We start from the raw sequence: 27,831 nt of genomic DNA on the forward strand, positions 1-27,831 counted from the left end.
GAAATGAAACCTTGGTCATAACTAGTTTATTGTATTCAAAACATCACATCAAAACACTAGGGTCTTTGGCCTTTTTTTTCTCCGTTATGCAGCATATGTTCTATATGACCTCCATTTAGCTTTTGTATTTTGTTTTTTTGTCGGGGGGGGTCACTCTGTATATGTATATATAAATATAAATATAAATATATATATATATATATATATATATATATATATATATATATATATATATATATATATACAGTAAGTTATAAAATGTATATGGCGATTAAGCTACACTGAATACTCTAGGATTCTTCAGGCTTATGCGCCTAAGCCTGAAGAATCTTAGAGTGGATGAAACGCGGAATATTCAGTGTAGCTTAATCGCCATATATATTTTATAACTTACTAACTAGCTCTACCTATCTATTGAGCACTTTTGAAGTAAATACTTAAAGTTTACGCATAAATCTATACTTTCGTATATTAATTTTATGTGAGTAAATTAAGTAGTTATATATATATATATATATATATATATATAGAGAGAGAGAGAGAGAGAGAGAGAGGGAGAGGGAGAGAGATAGATCCTAATCAAGACATTATAAAAAGTCACCGATAAATTTTAACCTTGAACTTTTATTTATATATAAAGCAGATCAGAACTGAAAGGCATGCAATCCAAGAATTCAAGTTGTATCATTCTTTTAATGTTAAAAGTCGATTTACCATTTCAGTTGATGGAATTATTTCGATTGGATTCTTTATTTTCCTTATTTATTTTTTAACTGTCTCCGTTTTATTATCTTAATCGAAATTAAATTACTTATCTATCTCCTAAGGAATCGACTTATTCTGCAAAATTTAGGGTAACGTCGTCCTACCTGATTACCTCACTTAAAAAATGTGTAGTAAATATTGTAAATAAAGGCCTTTTGAAGATGAGGTTTGTCGCTTAGATAAACTCTAAATGAAAATCAATATCGCTTAATATGCACAACAAAAGCTTTAAGTTGTTGTCATTATAAAGAGTTCGGGTGGAGACTGGGGCGTTTTAGTCGATATAATTACTAACGTTCTATACTAGAAAGGGTTATTGAATTCCTTATTAAGAACACTGGATTGAACCGATGTTTAGAGCATTATCAACTAATTAAGCTTGCTGCTCAGTCAGAAATTAATGTTGTCTATTTTCTAAATAGTCGATCCGTTATGAATGAACTTGCTTGACAATGGAACAAATTCAGTTCTTTCTTCTTTTGTCGCTGCTTTGTTAAAACTATAAATTATAGCCGTTCTATTGTCCTTTTTTAAGTTTTTTCTAAGAAAATGGGATAATGATGGTGCGTTGGAGACGAGATGACCCGAGTGAAGGTGACCCTGTGCATGTAAAATGATGACCGACCCAAAATACTGAATCGTGAAGTAGAGAGTAATCCCTGCCATTATCGTATTCACATCATCATCATCATCATCATCATCATCATTTTAACGCGTAGTTTACATGCTGGCACGTGTTCAATAACTTTTAGAAATTGACTTCCAAACTAACCGATCTCTGGTCAGGTCTTTAAATATCCCCCTTTCTTTCAGCTTTATTCTTATCACTTCTTCGCGTGTTTACTTTGATCCTGCTATATTTAATGTCCTATAATATTTTATACTGAATCAGTCTTGCATGGACCTTTTTTTTTACACAGTGATCACCACTTATCAAGGCCCGAAAGCCACTCACAGATAAGGGTTATTGCAAGTACATTACGTTAGTGAGGAGATTTGCTGAAATGTTTACTTAAGGGGGCGATTCATTAGGAATTTGTTAACATTGGACTTGAAGACAACCAAGTTGTAGTCCGGAGGGAAGTAGGCAGACGGAACAGAGTTCCACAGGCGTGCAGTTCTAAGAAAGAAGCTTTGTTCATGGAATCCGCGTTTTGATTTAGGCACAGATATAGAGTAGGGGAAATTTTTCACAGTAGATTCAGCTAGACGGGTGTTTTTCGTGAAAGATTGGCGAGGGGGGACCAGAGATTGGAGTTCAGACGAGCATCTGCCATGGAAATAACGATAAAACAAGGACAGGCTCGCAACGTCTCTTCTGTGGGAGAGAGGTTGCAGGGTAGAGAAAAGGGCATCCCCTACTAAGCCACGAAGTCTATTTTGTACTCTGTCAAGGCAGGATAGGCTGTTTTTAGCAGCTACTGCCCAGATATGGCAACAGTATTCCATCCTTGGACGTACTTGGCTTTTATATAGATAGAGAATTTCATCAGTAGTGAGATATCTTCTGGAGCGGTAGAAGGATCCCACCATCTTTCCAGCGACCTTGGCAACAGACTTGATGTACGTGTTCCATTTCAGATCAGGAGTAAAGGTAAAATATGCTTGAAAATGGAGCAGGGTTGATTACATTTTTTGTCGCGACTTTGTTCAAATTATAAATGAAAGTCGTTCAATTATGCTTTTTCAGAAGCGTTTTCTAAGGACAGGGGAACACTAATGTTGTGTTAGTACCAAACTTGATTGGTTAATAATGGCTCGCAATGATTACCGACAAAGACTTCTCAATCGGATGTTATAGTGACCGAAACCTTGCGAAAATAACACTTAAGATGATCTATAATCCATAAATAACACTCAAGATGAGAACCATAATCCAATAAATTCAAATAAATCCGAATAATTAATCGCCATCTCAAAATTTCAGAAACATAATGTTTTTTTTACCCGGAAGTTGTTATCCTATAGTTTGAAATTGATACGGGTATTTAAAGCAATGGGCTGAGGTTGTAACGGGGAGGGGAAAATAGGTGTAAATAGATTTTTTATTCAATTTTCACCCGAAACAATGCACAGTGTCACTTTGAAGTAGGAGGCTACTATCGGGGGCATAAGTTGCAGGGGCATTATGAAGAGAGATGAGTAGCAAGATGTCTGTTCACATTACATTTGAACTTCTGTATGTCAGTACAGTTGGTAAAGTAGAATCCCGAAGGGAGTTCCAAAGTCTAGCAATTCTGAGGAAGAAACTATTGGAGTAGAAGGCTTTCTTACACCTGTGAAGGAGTGGGATTTAGCTGCTTGTCGGTATTTTCGGGGGTATTTACGTTGAGGGGGTACAAGTACAAATGCTTGTAGTTGGTCAGGGCATTCACCATTAAAGTACTTGTAGAACAGGCAGAGGGGTGCGCCATTTCGTCGATGGGACAGAGGCTGAAGCCTAGATGACAGTTCAGGATCTATCAGGTTGGCGACTCTCCTTTGGAGTCTTTCTAGGAATGAGAGACAAGTAGCAGATGCATCAGCCCAGATGTGACAACAGTACTCCATACATGGGTGAATGGTGGCCTTATAGAAGTACAGGATACTTTCAGGCGTAAGTAGTTTTCTAGCACGGTAGAGAGAGCCCACTTTCTTCGCATCAACCTTGGCAATGATCTCAATGTATCTATTCTAGTTTATGTTCCCTGTAAACGTAAGGCAGAAGAGTTTAAAAGAAGTACTTTCGGGTAATATGTTCTTGGCCATTGCTATTGTTTGTAGAGAAGGTTTTATGTAATTATTGAAGGAAACAAGTTTAGTTGGAGATAGCTGTAGTGCTGATTCAATTCAAAGCGACGTGAAACCTTAAAAAGTTCATGAGATTTGTCCGATCGTAAAGTCATTTCTACATAGTTGTTACAAACAATGGTCGACGGTTTCTTCAGGCTCCACTTTTCAGTTGCAGATAAAACCCTTTGGGATATCATTTGCGAACTATAAATCTATGTTACCTACCCTTACGTCTAGAAGCTGTGTTCGAAATTGTTATATTAATGGGACGAAAATAAAATAGATCAAATCTGTTGCGAAGGTCTCCAGAATAATGGTTGGACCATTCTATAACCCCAGAAAGTACCTCACTTAAGATGCAATCCTCTATAAAGCCAAATACGTCAGTGGAGTACTGTTACCACATCTGGGAAGGAGCTGTTCAGTGCACTTTTTCCTGTTTAGACAAGGTGCAAAACTGATGGGCGATGTCGTTTTCTCTTCCCTGATAAGTCTTTTAATAGAAGAGACGCAGCGAGCCTATCTTTGCTATAACATTATTTTCATGTCAGGTGTTCGACTGAGCTTCACTTTACGGTCCTCCCTCTGAAAAGATTCACGGTGAACTAAATGCAAAGCTACAAGCACGATCAGCGATTACTAATACTCTCTATGTGTTCCTACAACTAAACGAAATTCTATGAGAAAAGCTTTTTTCTTTTAACTGTTTTTCTGTGATACACAATATCGCGGAGCAGCTTCCCATTTTATTATAACATTATCGTTTTCACGTTCTTGTTGAACTCTTCTCTTAAATAATTAATTTTTAACCAATTTGTTCCATCACCGATCATTACGGTATTGTCTAATCTGACACCCATTAATCCTTATTCTTGAGTGGCTCTGAGTCTTTATAAGAAGCGAACCCCATGTAGGTTGAGTAAGTTGAATCGGTTAAAACTAATATCAACAAACTAAAATCAAATCACCCAGAATATCGCAATTTGCTGATTGGTATGCATTCCGTTTATCAATTACTTGCGCTGAATTCATTTTTCTGCTTCTTTTAAATGGCGTTTATTTGAAATTTCAACGTTTGATGTTGACTTAATGATTCGATTAGTTCTTATTTCACGTTGAAGACAATTATCCGTCCGCCATTTTAACAGAGAAAGCAAGTAAGAATGGAGAACACAAACCGGAAGTGGTTGTGAATGTCTGAAAATACCAAAGCTTAAAGACAAACAACCTATGCTGAATACAAAGCACTTAAATTTAGTTAATGACACACAAGTTTATTTGATAAAAGTAACTGGCAGAAAGTTTGGAAAGAAGAATTGCAAAGTCAAATTGTCTGATGTCTCACATTTCAAACCTTATTTTGAAATCACTATTTATTAAGGCTCGAAAGTCACTCGAGGATAAGAGCCAATAACTGTCAATTAGTTGGTAAGATAAAATCGTAATGATTGGTAGTGGTGGAAATTGGATAGAATTTGATTCTCTAAGAGGAAGGCTCTACAAGAACTTGTCTACATTGGACTTGAAAACGCCTATATTTCAGTGTGCTTGTAATCATTTCTGCGCTGTAGAGTCCCACGGTTGGCATTTCCAGGAAAGAAACTTTAATCATAAAATTTTGCGTTTAGTTTTATGCACATATAGAGATTAGGGGAAATCGTTTACAGTGGTCGTAGCAAGACGAGTGTTTGGTGTGTATTATTTATAAGCACAGATAGAGAGTAGGCAGAATTGTTGACATGATTGTAGTTAGACGAGTAAGAAATGTGATCTAAATTTGTGTTTTTATTCCTAGGTCTATTTTGAGTTTATCCGATGAAATGGAAGCGACAGAAAGTTCATTCAAATAGTGTAAGATAACTGTCATAGCGAATATGTCATTCAAGAAACTTGTAGGAAAAAAAACCATTAATCATAAGTATATTCTGGTCTGGAGTGGAAGTACCAAGCTTATAAGTTTTATACAATTTTCATAAAAATACATTGTTCGCTCAGAATCATTAGTAATGTCCATTTTATGATATCCAAGTTATTTCCCCTGAATTATCTTCGGCAAGGCAAGAAGTACAATTGTTTCCTGAGTTAGAAAAATCTCATTCTAACCGATGTTAAAACGTTGATTTTTGTTCGATCGTTTGGCTATTTCTACATAGCTGTCAAAATTAATGGCCGGGTGTTTTTCAGGTTCCACCATTCAGTTTCAAATAAAGGCCTTTGGGACATTGCAAAATATAAGTCTATATTACCTACCCTTACGTCTAGAAGGTTTATTATAAATTTCATAATGTTCGGTTAATTAGTTTGGGAGTGAATCGTATGCATAGATATATTTCAATAAAAACTTAAAATCTAACTATAATTATATATATATACATAATATATATATATATATATATATATATATATATATATATATATATATATATATATATATATATATATATATATATATATATATATATATATATAGTGCGTCTGGAAATGTGAAAAAAAGAAATCGTTAATGCTCGATCGTAAATGTAATAGATAAATACAAATTATTTATAAAAGCTATGCTACATATCTCAAGGATGTGCCATGGTTTCAGCGACGTTGATTGATGTATCAACATTTATAAAGTCGTTAAAATCACTTAAAATCAACAGCGATTAGCACAATAAAATTTCCTGTTGATTATTTTAATGAATTTTAACGGCCTGTATTAATAGTAAAAGTCAATAAACATTAATGAAACCAGTGAAGGTTTTGTAATATGTAACACACAGTTCTTAAATACTCTTCATATATATATATATATATATATATATATATATATATATATATATATATATATATATATTAAGTTATCAAAATGTATGGCAATTATCATACATAGAATCGTCCGCGTTTCTTCTCCGTATGGAACAATCAGGCTAAAATGCTTATATGTACATATTTATCTTACTTTGTCGTTCTCTCTCTCTCTCTTTCTCACTATCTATCTATTTCTGTTTATATATATATATATATATATATATATATATATATATATATATATATATATATATATATATACACACTCCTGATCAAAATTAAAGACCACTTGAAAATCTTTAAAAAGAAACCTTTTTAAGGATAGATTTGAAAGCTCCCCCTCTTACGGTTGGCAATACTACAATCTGAAACATTCCAAACATTTCCAAACATTTATTTCATGAATTTTACGTTTATAATATACAATAAAGCATTTTAGATTTGATCAAAATTATGAGACTAGAGGTATAAATTGTATTTTAGTTCAGTTACAGAGTAGCAATCACTGTGTAAAGGTGTCACCATGCCTTAAGCAAGGAAATTTACCGATGTTAAGAATGCTCGAATTCTTGATCTCCATAAGTAAGGTTTATCACAGCGGGTAATTGCAACAAAGGTATATCACAGTAAAACTGTGATTTGCAACTTTCTAAAGAACGGTGAGAATTATAGAAAAGTAAAATCCACTGGTAGACACTCCAAAATTTCTCCTACGTTTTGTAGCGAGAATACGACGAGTTGTTGTGACAGATAAAGGGCTTGCTTTTACTCAAATTAAGATGCAGAGTGTAGTCCAGTAACCATAAGACGACATTTACGACAAAAAGGCATGATAAATGAAAAACATAATCAAATTTCTCGCCTACTTTCACGTCACAAGGTGGCCCGCTAAAGATTTGGTCGTCAATACCAAACATCGGACGTTGAGAAGTGGAAAAACGTCCTGTTTTCGAAGAGAAACAATTCAATTTAGATAGTTCTAATGGCTTCCAGCGATATTGGCATAACGAAAACATGCCTCCTGAATTTTTTCTCCACACGTCATAGTTGTGGAGAGTCCCTAATGGTATAGGGTTTCTTTGCTTACAGATGGACGATGAAGCTTCAGGTGGTGCAGGGTCGTCATACAGCGGCTGGTTAGGTTAGCATGCTACAAAAAGCTTCGTTGATGGCAGGAGCCATCGTTTGTGTGAGGTTATTCCAACAGGATAATGCTGCAATCCACGCTGCACGACGGATCTTGGCTTTTCTGTATCAAAATGGGGTCCATCTCTTGGGACATCCTGCATGCTCACCGGACTTGAACCTGATTGAAAACGTTTGGGTATGGATGACAAGAGATGTTTATCGAAATGACAACTAACATTCAACAAAAAATGAATATAGAGAAGTTATCTCCAGAAGCTGGAACAACAACCTCCACACCTAAATGGAAACGCCCCAAATAATTTTTAATCATCAAAACTAGTGGAAAGAGAACTCATGTTTAAATTGGGTTGTTGAATGGTTTCATACACTTTTGGTAAAATTTCGTAGAATTTATATCCCTGATCTTACAATTTTGGTCAAGTGTAAAATGCCTCATTTTATAGAAATGTAAATTTCTGAATTAAATGTTTGGAATGTAGCTTGTTTTTTCCATAACCTTTTATGGTGTATTATTGGTAACCTTTAGTTGTAGTGTTGGTAACCTTAGGTGGGAGAAGTTAAATACTATAAAGTCTATACTTAAAAAGGTTTCTTTTTTAAAGATTTCTAAGTTCTCTCAAATGTTTTATTAGAAGTATATATATATATATATATATATATATATATGTGTGTGTGTGTGTGTGTGTGTGTTTATATATGATTATGTACATATATATGTATATGTATATGTATGTATATATATGCATATGTATATATATATATAGTATATATATAAATGTATATGTATTTTATATATATATAACACTGGTCAACACAATATTTTTGGCAGGCAAAGTAAGACTGGTTTCTGGGGTTTTCAAGGGCGCTGAATCCGAATCTGACATTAGTTTTTTCAAATTGGCTCTAGTTTTTGAGATATCACAGGGTGGTCATTTGTCTGAAATCACCCATTCGCGACCATAGCTAAACGTACAAAAAACGGCTAAATAGTGCATAAATGTCAGATATTGATTTTTATGATAATCTTAAACCACAAAGACAGTGTAAAATCTCAATCTAACAAGTTAAGTTAGATATAACATCATTTCATTTATCCTATAACTGAACACTTTTCATAGATTTCGAGGATATACAAAAAATTTGCTAAATATTTGCTGAATTTTAATTCTCCAAGTGAAAAAAACATTTACATAATCAGTTATATATCATAAATAAATGCAAAGCATTATACACTAGATTCTTAGTTACAATGAACACACAAAACAATATTTTATTCACAAAACTAAAATTGACGTTTATACGATTTTCGCTTGTGAGCAATTTTGGGGCAGTCTCTAAAAAGGTTCCAGCAGTAGTCTGCCATCATGTGCTCATCCCATTTGCCTTGATACCTCTCTTCCATTGTTTTGATGTCTTGATGGAATCTCTCTCCCTGCTCCTCACTGTAATCACCAAGATTACCAGGAACTCTGTCGAGGTGGCTAAACAAGAAATGAACTTTAATGCTCATATTTGCCCCTAGTTTTCCGTATGCAGTAAGCATCTTACGGACCAATTGCTTGTAATTGTCAGCTTTGTGATTTCCCAAAAAGTTTGTCACTACATCTGTGAAGGACACCCAAGCATTTAACTCAACCGTGTTCATATGATTAGTGAAGTCAGAATCCCTAATGAGCGTTTGAATCTGAGGTCCATCGAAGATGGCACCTTTAGCTTTTTCGATGGAAAGACCTGGAAATTGCCTGCATATGTACTTGAAGCAATCCCCATCCTTGTTCAACGCCTCAACAAACTGCTTCATGAGCCCTAGTTTTATGTGCAATAGAGGGAAGATGAATCTATCCCTGGGTACCAAAGGCTCATTGATGACGTTGGCTGTGCCGACTTCGAGACTTTCTCGTTCTGGCCAGTTCTCCCTTCTCCAGTGCTGGATTCTTGCTCTGCTATCCCACAAACAAAGAAAGCAGAAATACTTTGTGTACCCACTTTGCTGACCAAGCAGAAAATTCACCATTTTCAAGTCCACACAAATCAGCCATTTATAAGTGTTGTAATTCAGCTTTTCAAGAACAAATTTGATAGCATCATACTCTTCTTTCATCTTGGTAGAATGGCCAATTGGTACAGGAGCAAACTTATTGCCATTGTGCAAAAGTACAATTTTTAGACTTGCTTTCGAGCTATCTATGAAGAGGCGCCAATCTGCTGGGTCATATGATGAGATCCCCATGCAGTTAAGAAGTGCAGAAACGTCATTACAAAAGACCAGGTCGTCTTCTTTAGAAAAGAAACGAAGCAAGCTACCTTCCCTTGTCCTATAGTATGTTACTTTTGTGCCAGAATCAAGAATGTTTTTCTCTTGGAGTCGTGATGCAAGAACTTCAGACTGCTCCTTCGACAAACAAAGGTCTCGCACTAGGTCATTAAGTTCAGATTGATTGAAAAGCTGAGGGCCATTTGAGGGTTCTTCATAGTCACTACAGCTATCATCACTTGATATTGAAAGATCAGCTGGAATCTCTTCGGTTTCATCGATTTCAGGCAAACTGGTGAAAACAGGCACAGGTAGATCCTCAGAGTGCGCAACAGGACGGATAGAAGAATCCAGGCTCGGATACTGCCAATTTGCTTTCTTGTGCTTGTTAAACCCCGTCATGTCATTGAGACAGAAGTAGCAGTCATCAAAATGATTGTTGGGCTCTCTCCACACCATTGGTACAGCAAACTTCAACTTCAGCTTACCATTGGTCCACCCACGGAGACTTTCTACACAGGTTTTGCACACCATATGTGGGGCCCAAGACTTGTCTTGGTCACCAAGTATTATATCGAAGTATGCTTTGTGCACCCTCTTGACAAAGTCTGTAATATTCCTCTTTTGTTGTGCCATCATATACTGTCCACAGATGTAACAAAAGACATCCGGTTCATATCTGCAACATCTTCTAGAAGAACTCATTTTCTCTCTGGAACTCATTTTCAACTGTGGAATTAAAAAGAAAATTCTTAATTACTGTTTAATTTATACTGCAACTATATTTATGGAACATGTTATTAAGTAATTACAGTATATAATTATATAAAAATTCTCCCTATATAAATAATTATATAAAAATTCTCCCTGAAATACTTCAATATATACATAATCATTATAATGATTCAATAATATCAGAAAATTATTATTTACTGCTTCTATATTGAAGTATTTCAGGGAGAATTTTAGCAGTTTAGGCTTATTTGGGGCTATCAGTATCTTCTAAACTAGAGCCAATCTGGCAAAACCAATGTTATATTCGTAATCAGCGACCTTCAAAACCCCAGAAAACACTCCTAGATGGTCTGCCAAAGAAAAAAAAGAAAAATTTGTTGACCAGTGTAATATATGATATATAAATTAGGTATGTTTATTCCGCTATGCTTTTAACAGTAGTGTTTATTTTACTTTTATTTTTTCATTTTAATCCTTACTTTAACCTAACTCTTAATCGATGTATATCTTGACAGGATTCATAAGAGTAGGTTAATGGCGTGTGCCGGTGGTCGATGCTGATATTTTCTTTACTAAAACATTTTATATTGATGATCTCAAAACATTATAATCCAATATATACTCAAAAGTAACATCGATACGAGAAACATACAGACACCCGAGAAAAAAATAAAGCTAACTCCAAGTGTTGGTTTTCTTTAAAACCAAAGTCGCTTACATCAGCTAGTATTATTAAAATTATACTGTTTACTTTTGACGGATCGACAACCGGTCGGCCATTGTCTTATAATAATAGTCATAATATATTTAAGTGTGATCTGTCTCCCGTCTAAGTGTTTATTAGTTTGATGGCGGTTCCTGCTAAAATCATCTGTCTCACTCAATCTGTTGTCGCCGGGTGATTTGCCGATGCTCAAATCTTATTTATTTCTTTTGATGCCTATCGACCACCGCTTTTACTTGATCAAACTCTTTCCCTACCTCGCAGGGTGGTCTTTGTAAGTCCGTTTCATCTTTTCGCCAACCGCATTCTCGCCACAACACGTCTACTTTCGGGTAGTGATAGGCAGTAAACGCGGTCATTCTTAACTCAGACAACGGATTCAAGTCGACTTGAAAACGGATTCAAGTCGACTTGAAAAACCGACTCACTTTATAGATTAGCAACATAATGGATACTTTCACAGACTATGGAATAAGCTCCAATGTGTTCATATAGAAGACACACTACTATCCTTGAGCGTGCTCGAATTTGCATCAATTTCTGCTTCTTTTCTGTAGCCATTTTATTTTTCCCGATGAGAGTAGAGTTATAAACAAAATCTGCTTTTTTTAATGTGGGGAAATTCCATCTGTCTAATACGGACACTCTGAAAAAATTAAAATAACGAGTGGTTCTCAACCAGAGTAGAATTCCCTCTTTAAATAGAATTTAAGGAATTCAAGAAGTATTGGCACCACGGATAAACAGACACAAACTTGATCCAGAGCCAATAAAAAAAATTGTATCATTCAAACTACTGTTGTCATATTGTGTTATTCTCACAATGTTTTAGTCTATGTAATCTCTGACCTTCTTCTGATATATCTTGTCGAACTTGAGAATTTTTCTGTCGAACTCAGAAAAATTTCTATAAAACTATAATTTCTTTATATTTTTTATTTTCATGGAGTGTTACAAAAAAAAAACACAGAAATTAGGCATAAGGCCACTCAAAAATTGGGGAGTGTCTCTATGGTCATTTTCGTCACTATGCTTTGGGTAGTCTATGCTAATCTTAGCTAAAGTTAACAATCACCATAATACCACAAACACACCGGGAATCGTCCTACTTAAGATTTCCGAATCAACACTTTCTTTTTAATATAATAATCTGTGTATATACATAATTTGGGGTAAGAATTAAAATTTTATACTAAAAGTCATTGCAATATTATTTCATTGGCGTGAAGTCCCAAAATAAACAACAAATATTAGTAGGGCCCTCCCAACCCCTTCTAGATAGTAGATCGTCCACTGTTTTCTGGTAATTCTAGACGGGAACAAATAAAAATGGGGCGGGAGAATTGGTGGAGTGTACATGATGTTACTCCAAAATGAGATTAGTTATTGGGGGTAAAACAGAAAAATGGGGGTGGGGGATCTTGGCGAATTTGCACGGAATTGACAATAGAATTTGTTATTTAATCTACGGGAGTAGAATGCTCTCGTTCTGTCAGCCATGACTAAGCAGAAGTCTTAAGTAATTAGCAATTGCATTATTGAGTATGGTCCACATTGAGGATAGAACCTGCAACCACTAGAAGAGTGTAATTTATATCCGAATTAACCAAATACTTTACCCGCTGCGCCACAGGTCCTTTCGTTTGTATTACGTACTATTATGTTAATATAATTTTTGTATCGTGAGTATAAATTCATATTTGTGGGTTGGACAGTCTTCAAAACGAAGAAAATATCATTCTTGTGCATAAGTCAAGGCTTTACAGGCAAAAACGATTGATAAACACGTGTCTAGAATGATCTTATATTTCACTAAACGAGCACAGAAAAGATTAGATGTTCTATTTAAACAGGTATAAGGATGGGATTTAGCTGCTTGTCGGGTCTGTCGGGTATCTACGTCGAGGTGCTACAAAGGCTTGTAGTTGGTTGGAGCATCCACCATTAAAATACTTGTAAAACAAGCAGAGAGATGCAACATTTCGTCGGTGAGCGAAGGGACTGGCGCACTCTGCCTGAGACTTTTGATAAAAAAATATGGCAATTATGCCTCGTGATATAGCCTTGTAAAACGCTGGATATCTTGAATTCCAACATAGTCTTTGTAAAAAGATCAGAGACCTAGTCGCCTCCCTTTTGCCATTAATCAGGCATCTGTAAGTCAGGTCCAGGCTGCCTTGTAGTACCCTCATAGTGTTCCTCATCTTTCGGCTAGCAATCTTTTCTTCTAGATAAAAGGCCAAAAGATATTCCTCTTTGTAATACATTCACTGCTAAACAAAAGTCTTCTACCGTCACCGTAAAAAAACATTTATTTCTTCCTCTTTTTGTGGCAACGTTTAAATCTTGCAGAACACCGTGTTCCTCGAATGGGAATTTCCTGAAAAGAATCTATGTTCATTGAAATTCTATTTTTCCTGAAAGGATCTATGTTCATAGAAATTCTATTTTATTAATATAAAATAGAATTTCCATGAACATAGATTTTTTTCAGGAACTTCCCATTCGAGGAACACGTTGTTCTGCAAGATTTAAACGTTGTCATCGTTTTTTACATTTTATTCATTCGATTCATTATTCGTTATAGTATCCATAATCAATCGGCTGCCAATCTATCAATCTCATAACCCATTAACCTTGAATGGAGTATAGTCTTAATAATTGACTATTAAAGTATGGACAAGGCGTATGAAATCTTAATATAGCTCAGTAAATTGTCTCATGAAAATCTCGTATTTATATAGGAGCCAGATACACACAGAGATGGAATACTGCTGCCACATTTGGGAAGGTTCCTTACTTGGCATAGTACAAAATCAAATTCGAATTCTAGTGAGCAGTATTAATATATGTCCCACAAAAATACGAACAGGGTATATTCGTTTTAAGTAGTTGAGTGTTCTTGGCTACGTTTTTGAGTAATAATAAAATAAGTCTATTTACTAAATCAGTGTTTGTGGCTGAAGCTAGTATATCCTTAAGCAGGAGACTTTCGGCATATCTTTTATCTATCCAAGACAGCGTTACCATTCGGTATTAATGGCTTAACCAGCCAATCATATTCTTGTGAGGAGTAACTCATATTCATTACACCAGAAAGTGATATCTCTTATCCACTACGCTCCGTTAATCACAGAGGAAGTAATGTTACCCTCTCTACTCTATCTATATTTCCATGGAAGGTGCCTGGTTGGTTTGGCCCATCCTTAGGACATTCCCTGCAAGAGCAGAACATTTCTTTCCTCAATGTACATGGTGTCAGGCGGAATTTCGATTGACAGATCTTTGCAATGGATTATCGTCTGTGCAAAGTATTACTGCATTACTGTTTCCTGGTTGTAATTCGGTCGTTTTTAAATCTACTATCAAGAAATGATTGTAACGAACCGTAACAGAGCCGCAGAAAGTATTTGTTAACATAAGGGTGCTTATCTTGAAGAAAGCAACTTAGGTTATGGTAAAAAATATAAATGTACTGTAAACTGGACAAAAACCGACTACGTTATGGTTAACTCCAGGTTTAACAAAATTTTTTAATCCACTTTTTATGGGAATTTGATTTTCTTAATTTAAAAATATCTACCTGGTCAATTTACGTGACTTTTTGGAATATAAAATTTTCGTTCCGTGAAGGGTATTTACATTATAAAGATTGTTCTGTATTTTTACAATATGAAGCATGGATAAACACTGGTACAGAATAGTTACAAAATGACTTCTTCATGTTAAGAATAGGTTTCTAATTAATAACGTTATTATTTCAGCATGGTCTGTATTTTGCATAAGTAGGGAAATTAACTTTTATAATTGTTTTTGTAGTAAATTTTAAAAATAATAATAACACAAAATATTAATGGACGCATCAAACATTTCATCAAATATATAGTAGTTGATGTGTAAACATCGCCGTTCAAAATCAGAATGTATAAAGGGGTTTGTGCGCATGTCGTCTGCGCATACACTATCCTGAATAAAAACAAATAATAATATTTTGGACCAATCAGAAAACTTTGTGAATTTAGTTGAAATGGTCTTTCTATGCGTCACATAAATCCTTTTTACGAGGGGCGTTCAATAAATAATGCTTTTAACGTACTGCCATTTGTATAATCTTTGAAGTTTTACATGTAAAATGATTTTTTTGTTTTACTTTTTTATTGTATCTTCACCCCCAAAAAGCCACGGTGCTATTTTGATGTAAGGGGCTACTATCTGGGACATAATTGCAGGGATACTATGAAGGGAGTTGAGCAGCAAGATGTATGTTTACATCACACTTGGACTTCTGCATGTTAATACAGTCAGGAAAGCAGGGACCCGGAAGAGAATTCCAAAGTCTAGCAATTCTGGCGAAGAAACTATTAGAGAAGAAGGCTTTCTGGCATATCGGTATCACTTGTATATAGGGATGGGATTTAGCTGCTTGTCGGGTTTGTCGGGTATCTACGTCGAGGTGCTACAAAGGCTTGTAGTTGGTTGGAGTGTATACCATAAAAATACTTGTAAAACAGGCAGAGAGATGCAACATTTCGTCGGTGAGAGAGGGGCTAACGCACTCCACCTGATACTTTTAATAAAACCTATAGCAATGATGTCTCATAAAACGCTGGACATCTTGAATTCCAACATAGCCGGAAGACTTTGTAAAAACATCCCATACCTAGTCGCCTCCTTTTTTTTATTAATCAGACATATGTTAGTCAGGTTGAGGTTGCCTCGTAGTACATTCATAGTGTTTCTCATATTTCGGCTGGCAATAATTACATCTCATTAACATTGATGCTTGAATTGTTCATTGCTCTGATGACTGGTGACGCCAATTCAAAAGAGTATCTTGTTTCAACCAACATGTATCCGAGCAATGTGTATGTGTAAAAAAAACAGCTAATTAATGTTGCTATATGTTTAAATGAATTAACACGGTATTTGATCGCATAAAAAAGACTCTCGATGGGAAAGGTAAACCGGGGCTAAACCGATTAAATGTAAAATCGACTGAGCATAAACCAAGATGTGAATGGAGCCATGCGTGTAGCGATTAGATAAAACACGATTCTCATTTTATGCTGACCAATTTTTTTCCAATGTGAAAATCTACTGTTAGCAAGCAAAACCACTTCATCAAATTACGACGGAATGTTTTGCTTGATTCGCTCATTCAATCGTTGAGATATACACCCTATATAACCTTCTCACAGAAGAGACGGTGTTAGTTTGTTTCTATTGTAATTTCTATGAAAAGTGCTCGACTGAACTTCAATCTATGGTCCATCGTTGTAAGCTTACTGCATACTACTGCCATTACGAAAGATTTTCCTTTCCTTCACTGTGTGTCAAGCATCAGACAAAATTTTCGTGTACAGAGTTTCTTCATATGAGCTTCCCACATTACCGCAGGATTTCATCCTTGAAGATTACAACATTGTGACCTACCAAATCACTCGCAATAAATCGTCCTCATCTATATAGCAGTAGCGTTCGTCTGTGTGTCTGTGACTGTGTGTACAACTCTCCTACAGCCCACACCACTGAACCGATAATGACCCAACCTGGCATGATGATGGTTAAGGTCATAGCCTATGTATATATACTTTCCTACAGCTGACACCACTGGACCGATCATGACCAAACCTGACAGGAAGATGGTTTCCAACCTAGAAATGGAGCACACCATTTTTCAAGGTTGAGGTCAAATGTTAAAGTCGTATTTGGTGAGGCTCATCATAAAGTCCTCCACCTTTGGATGGTGCATACACCTGATAGGGTATCTTTGCTATATCTTTGATAAAAATGTGTTTGTGATACTAGACAAATGTTAACCATTGCGATTCTTTGAAATTGTTTCAATTTTTATGTGTAACAATATAAGTGTCAAATGTATAGAACCTATTTGCCTTAAAGATCATAGTTGGATTTCAGTCACTTCAGTAGGTGAAAATTTTTAAACACCTTAAGGAAAAGTTACTCTTACAACATTCTCTTGCTGCAAGAGAGGCCGCGAAGTGGGTACCCGAGTGTACAGCAAAGTTTCGCACGAAGCGTGGGTATCTTTGCTAGTATGTAATATTATTCATTCATTCTATTCACAACTTCCAATCCTCTCACAATATCCATCATCATTTAATTTAGCATAGTTTCTTTTCAAAAAATACAAGTCTGTAGAACACAATACCACTGGGCTTCCCAATTCAATAAAACATAGTTATTTTCAAGTTTAATCTTAACAAATTATTGTTGATTCATCTTAAATAATCAAATTCTGTACAGTTTCAGTAATCATCTCGAATCATGGCGTTTGCCTTGTCATTCATTTGACAGGTCTATTAATTCCTATCCTTGAATGACTTTGGGGATTTGATAAGCGATAAGTTATTCGTACAACATTGATATCCTTCTATTCATTTCGTTAACTCTTATCCTCGAGAGGTTTTTAGTTTTTATGCAACAAAACGCAGACACGCGTATGCAAACGCATGTGAAATGACGTCACCGGTACAGAAAAAGACTATAAAAAGGAAAAAGAGCACGGTAGAGAAGACGATTATGTTAGAGACATGGATTACGTTCGAGAGCACTTTCGAGATCACATTCGCATCACGTTTTATTCGGGAAAGTACCTGGAAATAAATGTCGTTATTAAAAAGAGAAAAAAACAGGTTGACGTTCTTTCTAATTCTTTGTCTACTTTGCGACTGGGCTACGACGTGTTAGGTAATGTTACATTGATAGGAAGTGAAGCATTGGCAAATACAAGATTATATTGCATCTACTTTGTTTAATTACTGACAATGAAAGATATGAACTCACAATCCGCGCAGGATATACTAGTGCTACCAGATTAGGCTGGCATTCTAACATAAAATGCGGCAAACATTGATATTATTCTTTTTGTCTTTTCCATTTACAAAACACAATCATGTTCTGCAATAAACAAAAAATTAACAAGTTTATACTACAAAACCACCAGACCAAACATCATGAATAAATGTCTTAAAATATGAAATGTTTCTTAAGAAAATATGTAATAGTCTTTTTCTTTTTCTTTTTTTTAATTTTCTTAAGAGTTTGTTCAAGCTGGAGATGGTGCACTCTTGCAGAGGCCAACCATCACCTGCTAACTTAAATATTCCAACCAAGAGATCTTTTTTAAGATTTTGACCGTTCTTTTCAGTGCAATGGCTTGAATCTCTCTTGCACTTGGTTAAACGGGGTGTATTTGCCAGATAGTTTTATAAATTCTTTTTCATGAGTCTGGTTGCTCCTATAATTAATGGAATAATAGAGATATTCCTTAAAATTCCAGTTTCTTTTCATTCGTACATAAGAACTTGGTATTCTGTTATCTTTTCACTCTTAGTTTTGTTTGACCCAGCATCATTGGAGGCACTAACTTCTACAAAGGTTGTTGCTTTCTTATTCTTGTCAGCTTTAATGGCTCCATTTTGTAGGTGTGTAGCTGTAGGGATTGCATAGTCATAGTGGATGGTGTATGACTTATTTCCAACTGTTTTTCTGGCAAATATTTCAAAGACTTGCTGTTCCATTTGATATTTAACTTTTTACAGATCGTCCAGTAGAGATACATACACACTCCATTGTATCGCAGTGTGAAGTAGCTGTCTCCCGGCTGGTTATAAGGGTACTTAAGACTTTGTTTATGATTTTACAGAAAGTAAAAGAAAATCGTTGTCAAGACAAAATGGCATTGCCAAGGCTGCTGCAGAAAAGGTCTCTCTCTCTCTCTCTCTCTCTCTCTCTCTCTCTCTCTCTCTCTCTCTCTCTCTCTCTCTCTCTCTCTAACATGGTAGAAAGTTACTTACGCTTGAGAGTACCATGTACCTTCAAAGGCTACCCCGTATGGAGTATTGTTGCCACATTTGGGCTAGTGCATCTGCTACTAGTCTCTCAATCTAAAACAGGGTTCAAAAGAGAGTCGCCAACTTAGTAGGTCCCGAATTGTCAGCTTGGCTTCAACCGTTGTCCCATCGACGAAATGTTTCATCCCTCTGTCTGTTTTTAAAGTATTTTAATGGTAGGTGCGCTGACGAACTGCAATCTCTTGTACCCCCTTGGCATACATATCCCCGACAAACCCGACAAGCAGCAAAATCCCACCCCAACAGTGGAGATCCCAGGATGTCAGAAAGCCTTCTACTCTAATAGTTTCTTTTCTAGGTCAGCTAGACTTTGGAATTCCCTCCCGGACCCCTGTTTTCCTGGCTGTACTGACATGCAAAGTTCAAGTGTAATGTAAACAGACATTTTGCTGAATTACTCCTTACAATGTATTCCTGCAAATTGTGTCTCAGATAGTAGCCATTAGATCAAAGCGGTACTGTGCCTGTGTTTTAGGTGGGAATGCAATAAAAATGTGTCCATTTTGTCGTAAGTCATACTGGGGTTTGTATTCTTTTATTGTGAACTGTTATCCTCATCTTCATAGTTGTTGATGTTTCGCCAAATTACTAGGGATACAGTTACAAGACGCAGTATTTCTATCCCGTTGCAATTTACCACCAGAAGAAGGCCAGAGGATGAGTTGGCTGAAACGTGGTGAGACAACACAATTATGAAAATGGGGATAACACTCCGCAAAAAAAAATGAATCCATAAATTATGAAGTCTCATCTCAAAAGGATTTTAAAAAAATAAAAATCAAAAAATAATTGTTAAACTGGGGTATCTCAAGTACAATTGATCCTTCAATTCCTATGAGGAGATTTCGCAATTCATTTTTCTTTTACATGGTATTTTTAAAAGGTTGTTTAAGTATTTTACGTTTTTGCAGAGACGCAAGAAGTGGTCACAAAATTTGATTACTAGAAAGATCATTGTTAAAGTATTTTTTTATCAAATCTAATATACGCACAATCAAACAAGCTCCAACCACGGCCCCATCGCTGCAATGTTGAACGGATGTCCTTTTTTACAAGTATTTCAATGGAATGTGCTCCGACGAAGTTGCGGAACTTGTGCCTCTGATTAACCCGACAAGTAACTAAACTTCAGCGCTTCATTGTACAGCTCCGTGAATGCTGGAAAGTTTTCTGCTCCTATAGTTTATGCACGCGAATTGCTAGACTTTGAAATGCTCTCCGTTTCCTGTTTTCCTAACTTTACTTAAATGCAGACATTTAAATGTAATGTGAATAGACATCTTGTTGTTCAACTCCCTACATAGTGCCCCTGCCGGCATAGTGCTATATACGAGAGTCGTACCAAAAGTAAAGCCTAATTTTTTTTTTTTACATAAAAAACTAAAACGTTGAATAGCTACGAAGACGAGAGTGGTACCATTGAAATGAGCGAGCTTTTAGTCTGCAGAATTTATTTTTCTACATAGTCACTACCATTCTAAATGCATATTTACCAGCGATTTACGATGCCGTCTTTGGTAAAGTCCGGAGCGCGCTTTGTCACTCACATCTCTATCGCTACTCTAAAATCGACGGACCCATCTCCTAACTGTGCTAACATCAAATGCATCTGTTTCGCAAACGTTCAATAGGTGCCGATGAATGTTGACCAGTTCATTTTTTTTTTTTTTTTGTATAGTGGAATTCAATGACGCATCTCTGCTTCTGAGGTACGGATATGACAAGGGTTTATTTCTTAAAGTCTAACACCTTCAATATCTGCAACAAAGAGATAGCACTTTCAGATCATGTCATAATAACAATGTAATTCGCTATCCATTCTGATCTATTTTGGCGAAATAAAAATAGGAGGCATTACTTTTGGAACGTTCATCGTAGTAGCCTCTCAAATTACAGTATTCCTTTTTAGGACACAATAAGGAACAAACAAATATGCAATATGTGTATTCGAGGAGGAGGGAGGCAGTCTACGACTGAACTAACCCAATCCTCTACTTGTACAAGAATTATATTCGTTTTGAGATTGACTAATTATGCTATATTCGCCAAGATGAGATTCAGAGCACCATTTCTTTTCTTGACAGACTACAAAATTAAATTCACGATCTAATGTTTCTTCTCTACCTTACAATTCTTTTCATTGTAGGTGCTCGACTTAGCTCTAATCTTTGGCTTCTCTCTATAAAACGTTCGCATCAAAATCTTGTCTAGCTTCACAACGATACCTCCGTTCAATCCTGATAGACAAAGGATACACCCTATAGAGGCAGCTGCGCGTGTAATTGTGATGCAAAGGTTGCGCAATCTACAAGCACATCTCTACTGAATCAGCACTATTTTAGTCTAATGGTAAGTAGAAATCCAGGACGACTGGAAACAATGCCGAGATAAGCGGAAAGCACATACAGCACCTGAAAGTCCTAAATGGTCACCCATTTAATACTGACCAAGTTCAACGTTGCTTAACTTCGGTGAGCTAACGGGAATCGGTATGTAAACGTGATTATACCGTCTAAAGGTCGAAGACGGAAGGTACTGATCGGGTTCTTTGCGGGATGAGAGCGAGAAGTGCTAAGACTTTTTTTTCATGCAGGTTTCGGTGAAGATCAATGGTCGTTGTCAGCGAGAAATTAATGGTAAGCGACTGTTGCGATGGTGCAAGTTGGTTTGTAAATATTAAGGAATAAAATGAATAGTAGAAATCTAGAGAGACTTGTCACTCAGACTCCAGGGAACACCATCTGTTGTTGTCAGTAGGTTATCGCTGATGATATCCTGTGTGAGAATTCCCAGCCAAGAAGTAGAAGAAGAACAACAACAACAACAGAACAACAACAACAACAACAAAAATAAATTAATTAATTAAATAATAAATAAATAAAAATAATAAAATGATAGAAATTTGCACTTGTGTGTCTTATTCCTTTCCCTTCTTTCATTTTTGGTTGCTTCCGATTGGTTCGTGCCTCACTTACGTGACCAGAATGCCTTCTGATTTTTCTAAATTTCACCGATTTGAGGTATTTGATACATAAACTCCCAGTGTGTACTCCCGAAGTGCTTCACGATTTTCATCTAGCAAGATAAAATGAAATTCCTCCTGCCATTATGAAACGCTCTGAGGCACCGTCTTGTTTTGTTTTTTAATTTTATTTTACTTTGTCTTAATATTTTATCTCATAAAAAAACGTTTCGTATGAAGAAACAGATTTTCAAAGAAGTGCTACAGGGTTTGTACATAATTGCGCCGGTCTTGAAGATCTGTATTTGCATTATCGGGAAATTAAAGAAAAATGTTCATTTAACAAGAAAGAATTTATAATTGATTACACTGTTATGGCCAACGCATAACACTCTGAATAATTGGCATCAAATTTACATAATAAAGAAATTATTTTTTTTTTTAATTTAATTTCATTTTAGTGTAAGTTATTTTCCAACCGTCGCGGACTGTGAAATTGCTCGTGGTTAGTTTCCAAGAAGGTTATGTTTTCTTTCGAGTTTATTTCCTTGCTTGTTTCATGATAAATGGAAACAAAGCGTGTATTACCAAACTTATGTGACGACTGAATTGTGAAGTGATTCGAACGAACGTTAAAAAAATGTCTCTAATTACTACGGTTTGGTTAGTCCACTCCTCTATTCACTGTTTGAACAATTAAGTTTTCACAAGAACGTTTTAACTAAAAGTATTTTCAACCAATAAAAATCGTTTCAAAACCTTAAAGTAACAAGTTTATGTCAAAGTAGACTTCGTGGCTTAGTGGGGGACGCCCTTTTCTCTACCCTGCAACCTCTCTCCCACAGAAGAGACATTGCGAGCCTGTCCTTGTTTTATCGTTATTTCCATGGCAGATGCTCGTCTGAACTCCAATCTCTGGTCCCCCCTCGCCAATCTTTCACGAAAAACACCCGTCTAGCTGAATCCACTGTGAAAAATTTCCCCCACTCTATATCTGTGTCTAAATCAAAACGCGGATTCCATGAACAAAGCTTCTTTCTTAGAACTGCACGCCTGTGGAACTCTGTTCCGTCTGCCTGCTTCCCTCCGGACTATAACTTGGATATCTTCAAGTCCAATGTTAACAAATTCCTAATGAACCGCCCTCTTAAGTAAACACTTCAGCAAATCTCCTCACTAACGTAATGTACTTGCAATAACCCTTATCCCTGAGTGGTTTCCGGGCCTTGATAAGTGGTGATTACTGTGTAAAAAAAAAAATAAAAGTAATAAGCAAACTTAGAAACTTTTATAAAGTATTTGAGAGAGAAAGAGTCTTAATTTACACACACCCCCTTTAAAAAAATACTTTTTCTGCGCATTAAAAAAAATACGCTATAAATTGTTCTCTCTGTCAAGACTCGGGAATATCCGTAAGTACTGAAATTCTCAATTAAATTTTGATGTAGTTCCTGACTATACCCAAAGACGTCCAAAATTGCCCAACAAAAATCACAGATCACTCCACACTTGGTTTAAAATATCGATCATAGTCCAACTTGTTTACTAGTCTCTGGGTTAGCCCATTGTCCCATAAAAATGTATATCAGTTTACCCCCATAACATATTTCTAGTACTTTAAAATGTTGCCTGGCTTTGAGTGGGTGAGTATCATCGCTTGGTGCGCCGTAAGTGGGTGATCATTTTATATTAAATTCAAAACGTGCTCCCCAACTATAAAGTCTAAAATATTTTTTCTTTTCTTTACACCGCCTACTTTTCTGGTTTTATTGAATCGACATATCTTAATAATATCCTACTTTGTCAACTAAGCTCTAACCCCTGTTCCATCGCCGCAATGTTGCATTCCTGTGCCTGTTTTACAAGTATTTTAATGGAATAAGCTCTGATGAACTCGTTACACTTGTGGTCCATCGACGTACATATCCCCTTAAATACGCTTAGTAAAATATCAAACCTTTCACTGTTGAGGTCTCTAAATGCCAGAAAGCTTTCTACTCTAATAGTTTCTTCCCTCGAGTAGCTCGACTTCGAAATTCCTCTGCTGCTATCTTTTTCTCTGGCTGATATGCAGAATTTTAAATGTAACGTAAACCACCATCTTGTTCATCTTTCAAAGGCATGTTCTCAAATAGTAGCCTCTTACGTCCAAATGGCGATATACCTTGTGTACGTGAGTAAAAAAAAACATATATAGTATGCACGGTGACAAACAAAATAACTAGATAAACAAATACCACAAAGTTGTAGCAGTATGCTAGCCTCTTTCTGACACACGTAAAAACTTTGGCTAACAGTCAATTCTAAGTGATATTCTTATGAAGGTGAAAGGTTCGATCTTTACTATAGGCGTTAATAATTACTAAGAATAAGATAAAAATTAACACTTTAACCCGGAATGAGACCAATCTACCTCTATAGATTAAATAAATAGTTCAGTTCATTTTTTTTTTATTAAAGTATAATCAATTATCAAGCCCAAGGTTCACTCGAGGATAAGGGTTGTAATACTTGGTGGACGGTGCGGTAACACTGTAATTATTTGTAATGATGGTGATCATTGGGCAGAATTTGATTATTTAAGAAGACGGTTCAGCAAGAATTTGTTTACATTAGATGTGAAAACGACCATGTTATAGTCAGTTGAGAAACATTTTCACGGCATTGTGCTCCACAGTCAATTTTAGGAGAGAAGTTTGGTTCAGGATTGGGACACCTCATAGACCGGTAGAATGATCTACCCATTTTTTCCAGCGATATTAGTAACGGATTTCATGTAAGACTTCTATTGCAGGTCAGTTCTAGAAGGTTGTCAAAGCAGGGGCCTTTTTTTATGGCGGGAGGTATTTATTTCAATTAGGGGCTAATTATGGATCAGAGCGTGGGTGGTAAAAAAGGCGTTGTTTCAGATGTATTAAATGTACCCTGTCATCTTTTTCTCGCTTGAACCACATTTTCAGGGTTGGAATATAGAGCATCAGAAAGAAGTTGGTTTATGGCTGACTTAATATAGGCACCCCAGTCTGACAGAATTATTTCCAACTTCGACTGTTCAGTTCAGAAATTCAAAAAAGAAGTAACAGAAAGAGATCGGAGGCTACATCGGCCGAAACGTGAATAGTACAACTAGGATAAAAACAATAATTCGAATAATCCAAGAAAAAAAAATTCTTAATTTTAGAATATTTTTACTTTATTTTCTTTGTCATTTCAATGGTTATATTTGGCTTTATTATTATTATTTCCAGATAAAAGACTGAAGATCAAGTGACAGCAAGTCTTTAAGCCATTTCGTTACACAGGTAAGAGACTTTTTTTGTAAATTAGTTATTAAAATTTACATAAGCTCATTTTATTTCATTTTTAGCAATTTTATTATCATTTAATTTTTGCTGAAGATGAGGAAACCATACCGGATGCCAGACATTTCAAAAATTTCCAACCGATGAATCTTTTCAAGATTCTAATCTCTTTTTAAATGCAATTATTCGTATCTCTCTTGCGCTTAATTTAGCGGGTATATTTGCCAGGTTGTTTTTGAAATTCTTTTTCATGAGCTCGATTGGTCCTATTATTTCTATTTAGTTTCATGTTGTATGTCTAATGATAGATAATTATTACTTGTCTGAAACCGATACCACACTATTACTATCTAGTTATATCCCATTCAGTTTACTCTACGACTTCAGACAAGTGTAATATATTTTAATGCTACGAGGAATGTTATGAAATTAATGCCTCCAATTTTTAATTACATTCGAATGTTTCAGAGCGGATTATAAATCGCATTGTTATAATAACTGAACTTATGCATTCATGATCTAAAATTTTCATCTCTCGCTTTCAGTTATTTACGGTGTGAGACTTTAAGAAAGCGCCCCCTGTCAGAAGCAGAGGTGCCTCATCGAATTCCTCCATGCAATAAAAATTGAACCGATTGACGGTTTTGTACTCTATCGGCGCTTGGTGAACGTTTGCGAAGCCGATTCAGTTGTCACCACAGTAAGAAATCGATGAACCCATCTCCTAAGTAGCGTAAGAGATGTGAGTAACCAAGCGTGGTCTGAACTTTTTCGGTCGAGTCATCGTTCATCGCTGGCAAACGTGCATTGAGAATGATTGTTACTATGTAGAAAACATAATTTTGAAGCAAAGCAACAGACCGCTCGTTTTAATGGTACCACTCCCACCTTCGTATATCTTCAATATTTTAGTTTTTGAGTTAAAAATAGAATCTTTTACTTTTGGAACGACCCTCGTAGAAAATCATAATCACGCTGACAACAAAATTTTCGTTAGATCACCGAAGATAAGCAAGGTGGAGCCTGGCAAGTACAAGATAGGTGACCATCTTGAAAACAATTAGTTTTGATCAATGTGGGGAAAACCCTTCATATCAGACAATTGCTATTCATTTGAGAGCTCCCCTTTTTCGGGGGAAAGCTTGGTTTCCCCAACATCGTAGGGAAACAAATAAATGAAACGGCAGAAAGCTGACAGGCCTTCAGCCAACGTTCATTTCTGCGCTCACTTACCAAGTCAACTTTTTTATTAACACCGATGAATTTGAACGCCTTTCACTTCCTAATGGCCTTATAGCGTAGCGGTAAGATGTCACGTTTTCTTTACCTTTGTTTTCCGCCTCGGATTCGTCACGGGTTCGAACCTCCCTCCCTACTAACACTTTTTTCTTTTACACCTCCAAACATCCGGGCAACGCCGGGTACCTCCATTAGTTTAATATATAATAAATATGATAACCACGATATATTAAATATGATAACCACAATAAAATAACCACATCTATAAAATAAAATAACCACATCTATAATAAATAAAATAACCACATGTATAATAAATATAAATACCACAATATAATTACCACGCATATAATAAATATAATTCGTACTATAATAATATGATAGTCACATATATCTATATAAATAAAACAGTAGATGCATGTGTGTGTCTTTCTGTGGAAATAATTAACTAATAAACTCTTGAACCACTGGTCACATAACATTGAAATTAACAGAAAATAATAATCATACACCAAAAACTGTTTTTAACGAGTAAAATCTTTGTTTACATAGATGAATAACACGTACAGACATATATTGGCAAGTTCAAATAGAAAATGTTCATTTCATCTTGTCGGCATATTTTACTTATGATATAAAATCTGCATGAATTAAATATATTTAAGCGTATTTTTAAACCGGAAAATCCGTGTAATAAATAAATAGTTACTATAATAATAATAGCGACAAATAAAATAGCCGCAACAGAGATAAATATAACCACGTATACATTAAGCACATATATAATAATAAATATTAAAAACAAAACAAAATATAATAACTACATATAATGAATATAACAACAGAAATTTTTGCTGATGACGGTCTTTGATACGTACGAAACCGGTAAATCTTGTTTTCTATAATTTATTCATATATTTAATTTATTTTACCGTCTTTATTTTTCACAAACACACGCACACGCACACACATAAACATACAAATATATATATATATGTACTAGCAAAAGTACCCGTCATTGACTTAGTTCAAAAACAGCATACAGAGAATGGACTCTGATTTATGAAAGTATGATAGGTTATGAAAAGGAAGGGTTGTAAAGAGGTAGCTTCGAATTTGGGGGTATCAAAACCAAAGCAAAATATGATGAAAGTAAAAATAAAATAGATAAACCCCATAATTTATTATACCATACCTGTTCACACTGAAACACTTATCACAATATTCTGTGGATCTATATTTAAAAAAAAAACTTGTTA

At 35.6% G+C, this 27,831-nt stretch overlaps 1 protein-coding gene across 7 annotated transcripts in view; it reads left to right on the plus strand.

The window, feature by feature from the left end:
- The window catches only part of LOC145283502 (dopamine receptor 2-like), a 1,112,732-nt gene that overhangs the window by 795,459 nt on the left and 289,442 nt on the right, over positions 1-27,831 (plus strand). For all 7 annotated transcript variants that reach the window (XM_080132330.1, XM_080132329.1, XM_080132327.1 and 4 more), the window contains exon 5: positions 25,280-25,333. The gene's annotated coding sequence lies outside the window, so the exon portion shown is untranslated. The remainder of the gene's footprint in view (positions 1-25,279; positions 25,334-27,831) is intronic.

Source organism: Euprymna scolopes, chromosome 8 (assembly GCF_053919585.1).
Source record: "Euprymna scolopes isolate OS-2025 chromosome 8, ASM5391958v1, whole genome shotgun sequence".
In the NCBI taxonomy this organism is placed as follows: domain Eukaryota; kingdom Metazoa; phylum Mollusca; class Cephalopoda; order Sepiida; family Sepiolidae; genus Euprymna; species Euprymna scolopes.